The 11,498-nt window shown below is 36.5% G+C and overlaps 1 non-coding gene and 1 pseudogene across 1 annotated transcript; both read right to left on the reverse strand.

The window, feature by feature from the left end:
- Positions 1–1,766: 1,766 nt before the first annotated feature.
- Positions 1,767–5,583, reverse strand: LOC101009659 (annotated as a pseudogene).
- A 5,427-nt stretch (positions 5,584–11,010) lies between these two features.
- On the reverse strand, positions 11,011–11,137 carry LOC116276220. Its single transcript, XR_004185650.1, has one exon. It is a non-coding gene; the product is annotated as a small nucleolar RNA SNORA25 (small nucleolar RNA).
- Between the last annotated feature and the right edge of the window lie 361 nt (positions 11,138–11,498).

Genomic DNA, 11,498 nt, shown 5'->3' on the forward strand with positions numbered 1-11,498 from the left:
CAAAAAGGTACTACATCCATTAGTCAAATAGTATTCATTGAGCACTCACTATGTGCCAGGCATTGTAGCAGGGGGTGGTGTCCTGAGGGTGACCCCGGCAAGCCTGGGCCCTATCCTCATGACACTTACATTCTAGTGGGCAGCAAAGGTGCAGAGCAAGTGTACTGAGCTAGTTGTGTAATAGAAGACACGAGGTTAGCTTACAGCCTCCCAATTCAGAGATCTCGAAGAACATCTTCTTGTTGGATTTAGACATGCAGTATCCTGGAAGAGGACTGCAGTCTTAAAAATGCTCCTGATTCCAACGGGTGAGGTGGCTCACGCCTGTAATCCCAGCACTTTGGGAGGCCAGGGCGGGCGGATCACGAGGTCAGGAGATTGAGATCATCCTGGCTAACACGCTGAAACCCCGTCTCTACTAAAAATACAAACAATTAGCCGGGGGTGGTGGCGGGCGCCTGTGGTCCCAGCTACTCGGGAGACTGAGGCAGGAGAATGGCGTGAACCCGGGAGGCGGAGCTTGCAGTGAGCTGAGATCTGGCCACTGCACTCCCGCCTGGGCGACAGAGCGAGACTCCATCTCAAACAAAACAAAACAAAACAAAACAAAACAAAACAAAACAAAACAAAAAACCTCCTGATTCATTCTTTCCCAGCAAGATGCTCTTGGGACATGTAGGACCTTGGGCAACACTTATTTCTTCTTAGGGAATCTGAATGTCTCTGTTATTCCTACGAAATACCTCACTGAGAATGTGTGTTGCCTTAAGAGGCTGTTATATATTCTTCTTTGGATTTTCAGATATACCTCTTCCCACAACATCTTTTCACAATCTGTTTTTATTCTATAAAGTTTTTTATCATCTCAAAAATCTATGTCTGTCTATAAGTTAAGCTAAGTATCTCCAGATAACTCTCCCAGTCAGAGATACAAGATCTCAATTTCTAAAAAATAATAAATGTTCATATCAGCAAACTTGGACAATGCCCACTTGTACCAAAACTATGTGCAGGTACATTTATTTTCTTCAACTGAAAATCTGTGCTAATAATTTTAAGTTTACTTTTACATTTTAATTAGGGAAATTTTCAAATATACACAAAAGTGGAGAAGATAGTTTAGTGAACCCTAATGTACCCATTACTAAGCTTCAAGAGTCATTACAATTTTGTCAATTTTATTTCATTGATATAGCTTACCCCACCAAGTACAGACATCTTTTTTCCCTTTTAAATTTTGGAGTATCAAAATCAAATTCCAGACATTGTATAATTTCAATCACAAATATCTTAGTAGAGAGAGAAGGATACTTTAACTGTAACATGCCATTACTACAACTAACAGAATAAACAAAAAAATTTTTAGTATCATGTAACATGACCCAGAATCAAGTTCCTCTGACTGACCTAAAATATGAATTTTTATAGTTTGTTCAAATCAGGATCCAAAATAGGACCAAACATCATACTTGCTTGTTATATTTCTTAAATTTCTTTTAATCTATAATACATTTCTCCTTCCATTTTTTTGCACCATTTAGTTTTTAAAAGGACTAGGTCTTTTTTTTTTTTTTTTTTTTGAGACAGAGTCTCGCTGTGTCACCCAGGCTGGAGTGCGGTGGTGTGATCTCGGCTCACAGCAACCTCTATCTCCCAGGTTCAAGCAGTTTTCCTGCCTCAGCCTCCTGAGTAGCTGAGACCACCGGCATGCACCATCACACACAGCTAATTTTTGTATTTGTAGTAGAGACGGGGTTTCACCATTAAGAGATGGTAGCAACCATCTCTTGACCTCGTTATCTCTTAACGAGGTCAAGTGTTGGGATTACAGGCGTGAGCCACCATGCCCGGCCTAATCTTACTGATTTTCTCACATTCTGATTTGTCTATTAGCTCCCTGGTGACATTGTTCAGCTTATTTTTCTATCCCCCTATATTATTTGTTAACTGTTAGGTATATAAACTTGATTAGATTTAGGTTTCCCTCCTTCCTTCCTTCCTTCCTTCCTTCCTTCCTTCCTTCCTTCCTTCCTTTCCTTTCCTTTCCTTTCCTTCTTTTCCTTCCTTCCCTGTTTCTTTCCTTCCCTCCTTCCTTCCTGTCTTTCTTTCTTCAAGAATATATATGGGTAGTGCCAGGTACATCCTATTGTATCACAATACAAGACACATAATGTCTGATTGTCCCACCTTTAGTGGTGCTAAAACTTAATCCAGGAGCCCAAGTGTTGCCACACTGATACAACCATTATAAAGTTCCCCATCAATTTTTCACCTCATGGCTTTCATATTCTTTGATGATCTTTGCATGGATCCATTTTTTTTTATCATGAATGAATTTCAATTATAATATTACATTTCATCAACCATTATTTTGAATCTCAAACTATCTTAGTAAATTTTTCTAATAGAAATATCCTACATAGTACTATATTGAAGTTTTAATTGAAATGTTTTATAATTATGAAATGTATCCACTACAGAAAGTTTGGCATATGTAAAGTATAAATTTGAAATAAAGTCACCCCCAATTTTTCCACCAAAAGATAATCATTTCTAGGGTTTCAATGTATTCATTTTGATCTTTCTTTCAGACAGCATATTGGAACAAAACAGGACCACAGTACACTATGTTTGTACCCTTTTTGCTCTTAGTAATCTATTTTGGACATCTTTTCATATTAAAAAATACCAGATTCGCACCATTACTTTTAATGGCATATTTTAATTTTCTTGAAACAATTTCATAAACATGAAACGTTGGAATGAAAGATGCTAAAAAAAGTTTAAGCTTTTGATATTTATTTTCAAGACTCCTACTAAAGAGTTTTCCCATCTGAAATGTGTTATGAGTACTAATTTCTCTACGTCTTTGGTAACACTGAATATTATAATTTTTGTAGTTTTTGCTAATTTGATACAAAAAATGTTTTCTGCCCAGTTATATGGTTTTGATTAATTGCCAGAGATTAAAGTTATTCATATGTTTGTTATTTATTTGTATTTTTCTTCTGTGAATTTTCTATTTATTTATTCTGTCAATTCTTCTATCAGTATGCTTATACTTTTATTTCTATTTCAGATATTTTATTTTTCTTATTCTGACATTAGGGTATGAGAAGTACAAAAGATCTACAAGTACCAGAAAATTCTGTATAACTTTGAGGTAGTTTAAAAAAATATAAGAGAACAAAACAATTTTTTTAGTAATATTCATCTCTATAGATCTGAGTGACTGTCCACTTGAAACATCGCTGTAGAAGTGGTAAAAAATTATTTCATTGTGATTATGTGAAAATTTTTTATGTCTCTTTCACTTGTTTTAGGAAATCTGCTTTCTGACATTTATACTGGATGGACTGTTCACCTCTATTTTGCTGAGGTCCAATTCCCTGCCTCTTCAGGGCTTCAATGATGACATTTTTGTTTTTATAGTCAGCTTGTGATGTTTTGTCCAAAGGAAGATTCTGAAAACAGCTTCAGCAGCAAGAAAAGCTGGATATACATTTATTGTTATTGTCCTTTCCAGTGTAAAAAAGAAAGTTGAAAAATACTGATGACTTTTTCTTAGTGTTAATTTCTCTTCCTACAAGGATTTAATTTCATACTCAGGCTGAGGATGAATTATCTTTGATAAGTTTTTTTTTTTTCCCCAAAGTATTTTTTAAAAGCTTTCTTGAAAAGATGAATTCTTCTTCCTAGCCCTAGGATTCTGAGTAAAGATGACATCCTGGAACAGGAGAAGTCCAGGTTTATCTTTCTACTTTCTTACCTAGTAACCTGTTGGACTTAGAGAGTTGAGATTTCCACGGATGTTCAGTAAATCTAGGAATGGCTGAAATTAAAAAACAAAAACAAAAACAAAAACAAAACTCACTTTATTTAGTCACAGATAATAATCACAATGCCAGAAGGTTATAGACACAAAGGCCAAAAGAACAAAGGAAAGCCACATCAGAGGCTGCCTGACAGCTTAAGACCTTTTTTTCCCTCTGCTTAATAAGAAATAAGTTATCATTGTCATCATCTTCCAAGCACCTCTCCTTTTTCTTCTCTTGCCCCTCTTAACCTCCTTGGGAGACTTGTCTTCTCTTGATGTGAAGTAATGTGATGAATGGTGAAAGGGCTTGGAAGGCTTCTGGGTTTTAAAACTGCCAGGAGAAGAGTAGGTTTTGGGGCCCCTAGGAAAATCCTCATCCACTTCACATGTCTGTCAGCCTTCCTGTGCTTCTCCCAGTTTCTGTTCTTGTTCTTCATTTCTTTTTGTGTTTCCTTATTTTATTGAGGCCACCTGTTACTTTTCCACGCGGCACGGCCCTTCCTTATATAATGATGGGGGTTCTCATTTGCTATTTTTATCTAAGGTAGCTTGGATGGCTCTGGGATATCTCCATTTTTCTTCAGTACTTTTATTTTTTGTTTTAGTCTCTTTTCTCTCTCCTGAATTTCATATTTGTCATCGCAGTAGCAGATGAATGGAGATATTGGAGACGGGTCATACACTTCTCTTTCTGGACACTTGTGTCCAGAATTGCCTTTTGCATGCAGTGACAGTAATATGCTAAGGCTGATGGTCTTGAAGGGGTCTTTGGCTTTTTGGATGGTCCAGGTTTGGTCGTTAGGTGATACTGCCTCCAGATTTCTGTGCAAGTATCTGTATAGTGACCTAGCATATGACATCAGTCACACTGTTTATCCCAGGAATGTCTGAAAAGACATGAGTGGTCCAACATCTTAGGCACAGGACAGTATTCGCAAAGGGGGGCTGGCCAGGAATACAGGAGATGTCCTCTCCTGGAGCACAGGAAGCAGCGACGAACTTTTCCTGGTAAGGGGCAGTTTTTGGTTAAATGGCCACATTTGTCACAATTTCTACAGATAATGTTTTTGTTGGCTGAATAATATCTCTGGGTGCGTCTTCCAGGTGATTTGTTATTAGCTATCTCGGCCTCAATGTCTTTGTCACTGATGAACCAGTTTATACCATCTTCTCCTTCAGTAACAGAGTTTTCACATCCCGCAAGGTTGAGAAAGATTTCATCATCTCTATCATCTACTTCACATCCCAGTAGCATCCAGCTTTCCACATTATCGCCTTCTGAAATGGTGCTTTCTTCCTCTTCACTTGAACTGACCTCTATAATCATGAGCTCTCAGATTATACCTGATCTCTCTTCAGTATCACTCTTGCATTTCTTATCAACCAGCTCATTAGATTGAAGAGAAGCAGAAGGACCATGGGTATTTTCTTGTGCTTGAACTCTAACATTCTTTCCTTTACATCTATAAATACTATCTTCATCAGACAGTGATGACCTCTGAGCCATCTGAAACCTGGATGACCTCACTATCTGAAAGGACAATTAGCCTCTTCTGATTTAGTTTACTACTCGAAGATTCCAAATTCCCAGAGTTCTTTTCTTCATGTTCTTCTTCCCTGATGACATCACCAAGATCTTGGGCATAATAAATTCAGCTATAGAGTTGAAATTCCACCTCACTATCAACACTCATTTCACTAGATAACTCGTCTTAATAAAGATCATATTCGTATGCTTCTATAATCTCACAGCCACCAAACATCATAAAAAGTCAGTAACCTTGATGTGCTGGCTGCAACCTACTTTTCTTAATAAATTATAATGATGTAATATTAATCATTTATCTGTCATATTTCAAATATATTTTCCAGTTTGTCATTTTAAAATTTTCATTTATGACTTTTTAATGTTCAGAAGTTTTAAATATTTATGTCATCTATTAAAAATAATATCTATTTTTTTCTTTGTGATTTCTTCCATGGCATTAACATTCCCCATCTCAAGATTGGTGTAAATATTTGCCCATAATTCCTTCAACAGTTTTGGGGTTTTGTTTTCGTATTTTACTTTCAATTCCTTAGCCTATGTTGAATTTTTTGGCTGTAATTTAATGTAAACATCTGACTGGATTTCACCACCACCCTCCATCCCCCGCATATTCTCATTTTCCCCACCTCCATTGTTTATTTGAATAATCTATTCCAACTGATATGCTTTTTCTTTCTTTCTTTTGGTTTTTTTTTGAGTTGGAATTTCACCCTGTTGCCCAGGCTGGAGTGCAATGGTGCGGTCCCTGCTCACCACAACCTTGGCCTCCCGGGCTCAAGCGATTCTCCTGCCTCAGCCTCCTGAGTAGCTGGGATGACAGACGCCCACCACCATGCTCAGCTAATTTTTGTATTTTTAGTAGAGACTCGGTTTCACCATGTTAGCCAGGCTAGTTTCAAACTCCTGACCTCAAATGACCCACCCACTTTGGCCTCCCAAAGTGCTGGGATTACAGGCATGAGCCACCACGCCAGCCTGATACGCTTTTAATGCATTTGTTTCTGAACTATCTTTTCTGTAACAATGATCTGTCAGACAGTACTTATACTAGTAACACACGTAAATGTTGCAGCTGTAGTATGTTTTAAGATCTGGAGAACTTTCCTTATATTATAGCTGCTTTCTTAACTACGTATTTAATATGTATTTAAAAGGTTTTGGTTTTTTTTTTGTTTTTTTTTTTTTAAGACGGAGTCTGGCTCTGTCACCCAGGCTGGGGTGCAGTGGCCAGATCTCAGCTCACTGCAAGCTCCGCCTCTTGGGTTTACGCCATTCTCCTGCCTCAGCCTCCCGAGTAGCTGGAACTACAGGCGCCCGCCACCTCGCCCGGCTAGTTTTTTTGTATTTTTTAGTAGAGACGGGGTTTCATCGTGTTAGCCAGGATGGTCTCTATCTCCTGACCTCGTGATCCACCCGTCTCAGCCTCCCAAAGTGCTGGGATTACAGGCTTGAGCCACCGCGCCCGGCCTAAATAGGTATTTCTTAATACCTATTTACCGATGACTCCCAACTTATGTCTGGCTCTAATTTCCAGAGTTGTACGTCTACATATCTATTCAACCTCTCCTCTCAAATGTGTAATAGACATCCATTCATTCATTCAGCAGTATTTTTTAAGCACCCACTCTTTTCCGGGCATTGTTCTAGGCACTTGGAATAAATCCGTGAATCACACAATGATCCCTGCCAATTAATTAACAGTTTGATTCTTACAACAACTTTATGAAGCAAATAAATTATTATTTCTATTATAGTTCACGCATGAGGAAAATGACACACAGAGAGGTTAAATGACTTACTCAGGGTCACACAGCTAGTAGGTGGTGAATCTGGGATTCAAACTCAAGTCATTTCTTCCAGAGTCCTTGCCTTTAATCACTTTCTCAAACTCAACATGTCCAAAACAGAAGTATGGATTCCTCTGTCACATTTAGTTCTCAGGCTTTCTCCATTTTAATAAATGACTATACCATTCAAGCATATACCTGCTTGAGTCAAAAACCTAGGAATCGTTCACGACTCCCTTTTCCCTCACTCTCCATATTCAGTAGATTAGCAAGTTCTGTCAATTTTATCATCAACAAATATATCTCTAATTCCACCACTTCTGACCATCTCTGGTGCTCCAACCTAGACCAAGCATTGTCATCTTCTGCCTGCACCATTACACCTTCTAAAGATTCTCCCTATTTCTGTTCTTTCCCTTTTCACACAACTGGCAGCGAAGACTTCAAAAAATATCAGTAACATCCTGTCACTCTCATAATCAAAATACAGTCAAATTATACTATAAACACTTACAGAGAAAAACAGAAATTACCCCACCCTTCCCCACCTTCGTGGTACCTGTTCCTCGGTGGCAACTGCTCTGTGTTGTTTTGGCTCTTTCTTCTGTCATTTACATCCATATCTCTAAAGTACGTACTAATACAACTAGTTTTAAAATTTCAGTTGTGGACACCATCAGTCAATTTCAATGACTTCCTAGTAGAGCAGAGGAATATTTAGCTCTTCTATAACTACCTGCACCCCAAACACACACTTCCTCTCTCTTCCACCAATGTAGGTATATCTCAACTTTTATTATTTTGGTTACATTATTTTGACTATGCAAATATTATTCATACTTCCTTAGTGTACTAGGACTTTACTGCCTATTTTTGTGAAACTGTTTGTTTTACTTCCTTTTTATAAAACTTTTCCTAGACTTAATAATTGCTTCATTTTTTCTTTGCTTGTATTTCTTCCCCAGGTACTTAACACTAATTCTTTTTCAAACTCTCTGGTAGAGCTGTAAATCTCTTCTCAATGTCACCAGGTATACAGAATAATCTATAAATTCATTTTTTCCTCTGGAAAACATCCTCTTACATCCCTTCTTTCTCTATGATCTGCCACACTACTGTCGTTTTGTGAGTCTGCTTCATGATCTTCCCAGGAATTCTGTTGCTTTTTAACCTGTTTTTAGCTCTTCTTATCTGTATCTCATGTCTTACTCTCATTTGGCTTAAATTCATTTCGAAGGAATACATTTTCCAGTAGCTTTCTGAGGAAGTAGGCATGAATGGTGAAATAAAAATATGCTTCTTGGCCAGGTTTGGTGGCTCGTGCCTGAAATCCCAGCACTTTGGGAGGGCAAAAATTAGCCGGGTGTGGTGGCAGGTGCCTGTAATTCCAGCTACTTGGGAGGCTAAAGCAGGAGAATCTCTTGAACCCAGGAGGCAGAGGTTGCAGTGGCCTGAGATCGCGCCACTGCACTCCAGCCTGGGCAACAGAGTGAGACTCTGCCCCAAAAAATAAACAAACAAAAAACAAAAACCGCTTCTTGTAACTCCTCATAATTGATCATTACTGTAATTTGTTACAAAATTCTAGATTTGATATCATTTTGATTTGAATCATTATGATTGAGTGTTCTGATGTCCTTCCAATTCTTGATCCTTTATAGCCCTTCTGCTTTTTTCTATGAGTTTTTAGAAGCGTCTGTTTATTCCTGAAATTCTCATATTTCACATTTTCATCCCCCTCAAAGGTTTCTTCATGTCACTGGGTAATTCATTTTTTTCTTCTCCCCCAAACCCCCTCCTTATAGATTTGGGACAAATTTGCTCTCTGTCCCTATAAATTATTTTCTATAATTTCATAAAAATGGAATAATATATAAAATCACTTCCGTACTTGGCTTCCTCAGCATAATTATTTTGAGATTTATCAGGTTTTTAAAATGTATCAGTAGTTTCTTTTCATTGATGAGTAGAAGTCAGTTACATGGATTTACCACATTTTGTTTATCTCTTCACCTAGTCATGGACATTTGAGCTGTTTCCAGTTTTTGCTATTCATAATAAAACTGTCATAAGCATTAGTGTACAATTCTTTCAGTAGACATATATTTCTTTTTTTATCAGTTAATATTTAGAATTAGAATTGTTTAATCATATAGCAGGGGCTTCTTTAAATTTTTAAAAAACTGTCAAAAGTTTTCCAAACTTGTACTATTTTACGTTTTCACTGTCACTGTACGAGATTTCCAATTGTTGTATATCCTTGGCATTCTCGGTCTTCTCAATTGTAGTAAATTCTAGTGGATATATAGTTCCATCTCACTGTGATTTTAAATTACATTTCCCAGGTAGCTAATTACTTTGAGCATTTATTCGTGTATTTTTTTTTTTTTTTTTTTGAGATGGAGTCTCACTCTGTCACCCAGGCTGGAGTGCAGTGGCACGATCTCGGCTCACTGCAAGCTCTGCCTCCTGGGTTCATGCCATTCCCCTGCCTCAGCCTCCCGAGTAGCTGGGATTACAGGCATGTGCCATCACATCACATCCAGCTAATTTTTGTATTTTTAGTAGAGGCTGGGTTTCACCATGTTGGCCAGGCTGGTCTTGAACACCTGATCTCAAGTGATCCACCCATCTTGGCCTCCCAAAGTGCTGGGAAAGCCACTGCACCCGACCCATTTGTATATCTTCTTTTGTGATTTTTTTCTATTCAAATATTTGGCCCCCTTTTTTTATTGGGCTGTTTGTTTTCTTATTGTTGAGTTACGAATGATATTTATATAGCTGAGATGCAAGACCTTTGTCAGATATGTGCATTGCAAATATTTTCTTGTAGTCTGTGGTTTGTCTTATGTGTTGTAATCTGCTTACATTGTTGTTGGAAATTATCTTTCAAAGAGCAAAAGGTTTCAATTTTCACATGTCATATAGGTTTTATAGCTATGTTCTTAAATAAATGCCTTAATATTCTAAGTTATTTCATTATTCTAAATGAAATTTTTGCATCATTCTGTTGCTTTTTATTGCTATAATAATAAGTTATGTGTACGTTATAACTGGACACCTCGCCAAGTCCCCTATTCAGTAGTTTTTAAACTTATGTTTCTTAGGTATTCAACTATATGATCAGCAAGAACAAATACATTTAGCTTTTTTATTTTCTGGTATCTATATTGGTTACTTCCATTTTATTTTCTTCTCCTAATACTTTTTCTTAAACCTACAAAACAACATTGAATTGGCTTTTTTCTGGTTTTAATAGGACTGTCCTTTAGTGTTTTATCATCTAGAAAGTCATTTGCATTTAATTTTTAGCCAATAATTATAATTGTGTTCACATAGTTTTGATCTGTTCTATGTAGAGGTTTTTGAAATTAGAAATCACTATCAAATTTTATTAAAGGTGCTTTAGTATTTGATATTATTTTTCTTACATAATATAATAAATTATATATATATGTTTTTAATATTGAACCCTTGCATTGTTGGATGGCCATGCAATATTATTCTTTTAATATATTGCTGGGTTCAATTTGTTTATATTTCATTTAGAATTTTTACATTAATACTATAAATTAGATTAATGCTCCCTCTCCCATGGTGATCCCTTCTTCTTGACTGTCTTTGTCAAATTTTAGTATTACACTTATATAAACATCATAAAACAAATTGGGGTGCTTTCCATCTTTTATTATAATCTGAAATAATGTAAACGATATTAGAATTATCTCTGCTAACTGTTAGATTGCATTCAGCTGTAAGATCAACACTTTTAATTTTTAAATTTTTTAAAACTTTGAGACATGTATTTACTTTCCCACATCACCAATCACGGCCTAGTATGATTATGAGTGGCTAAGTCTTATATCCCTTCAGGAAAACATAGCACTATTGAATGACTATGGCATCCTATGGAGAACTTCAATCTCTTGTCATAGCCTTTAGAGTTCCTGGCTTCAAGGCCTGCAAACTCTCTTTGAATGACCTACTGAATACTTTTTTTTCAATAAAAAAGCTTCAGCTATTAAATAATCAGATTTTTTTAGTGCCACATCTTCAATTACCTTTGTAATATTTTATATATTAATTACTCTTTTAAAGTTTTTAAATTTCTTCTTGGGTTAATTTTGCTCATTTTGTTAGTAAGTCATTTCTTCTAGGTTATCAAATTGCTGTCAGAGACTTTTACATGGTGTATTCTTATAATTATTTTCATCTCTTTTGTTTTGCATTTATTTGTAGCTCTGTACTTCCCATTCTTAATCTTTCATGTTTTCTATCTCTTTTCTCTATTCAGGCAAATCGCAGTTTATTTATTTTATTGCTGTTTTCATAGCATCAGTATTTG

Source organism: Papio anubis, chromosome 7 (assembly GCF_008728515.1).
Source record: "Papio anubis isolate 15944 chromosome 7, Panubis1.0, whole genome shotgun sequence".
NCBI classification, from domain to species: Eukaryota; Metazoa; Chordata; class Mammalia; order Primates; family Cercopithecidae; genus Papio; species Papio anubis.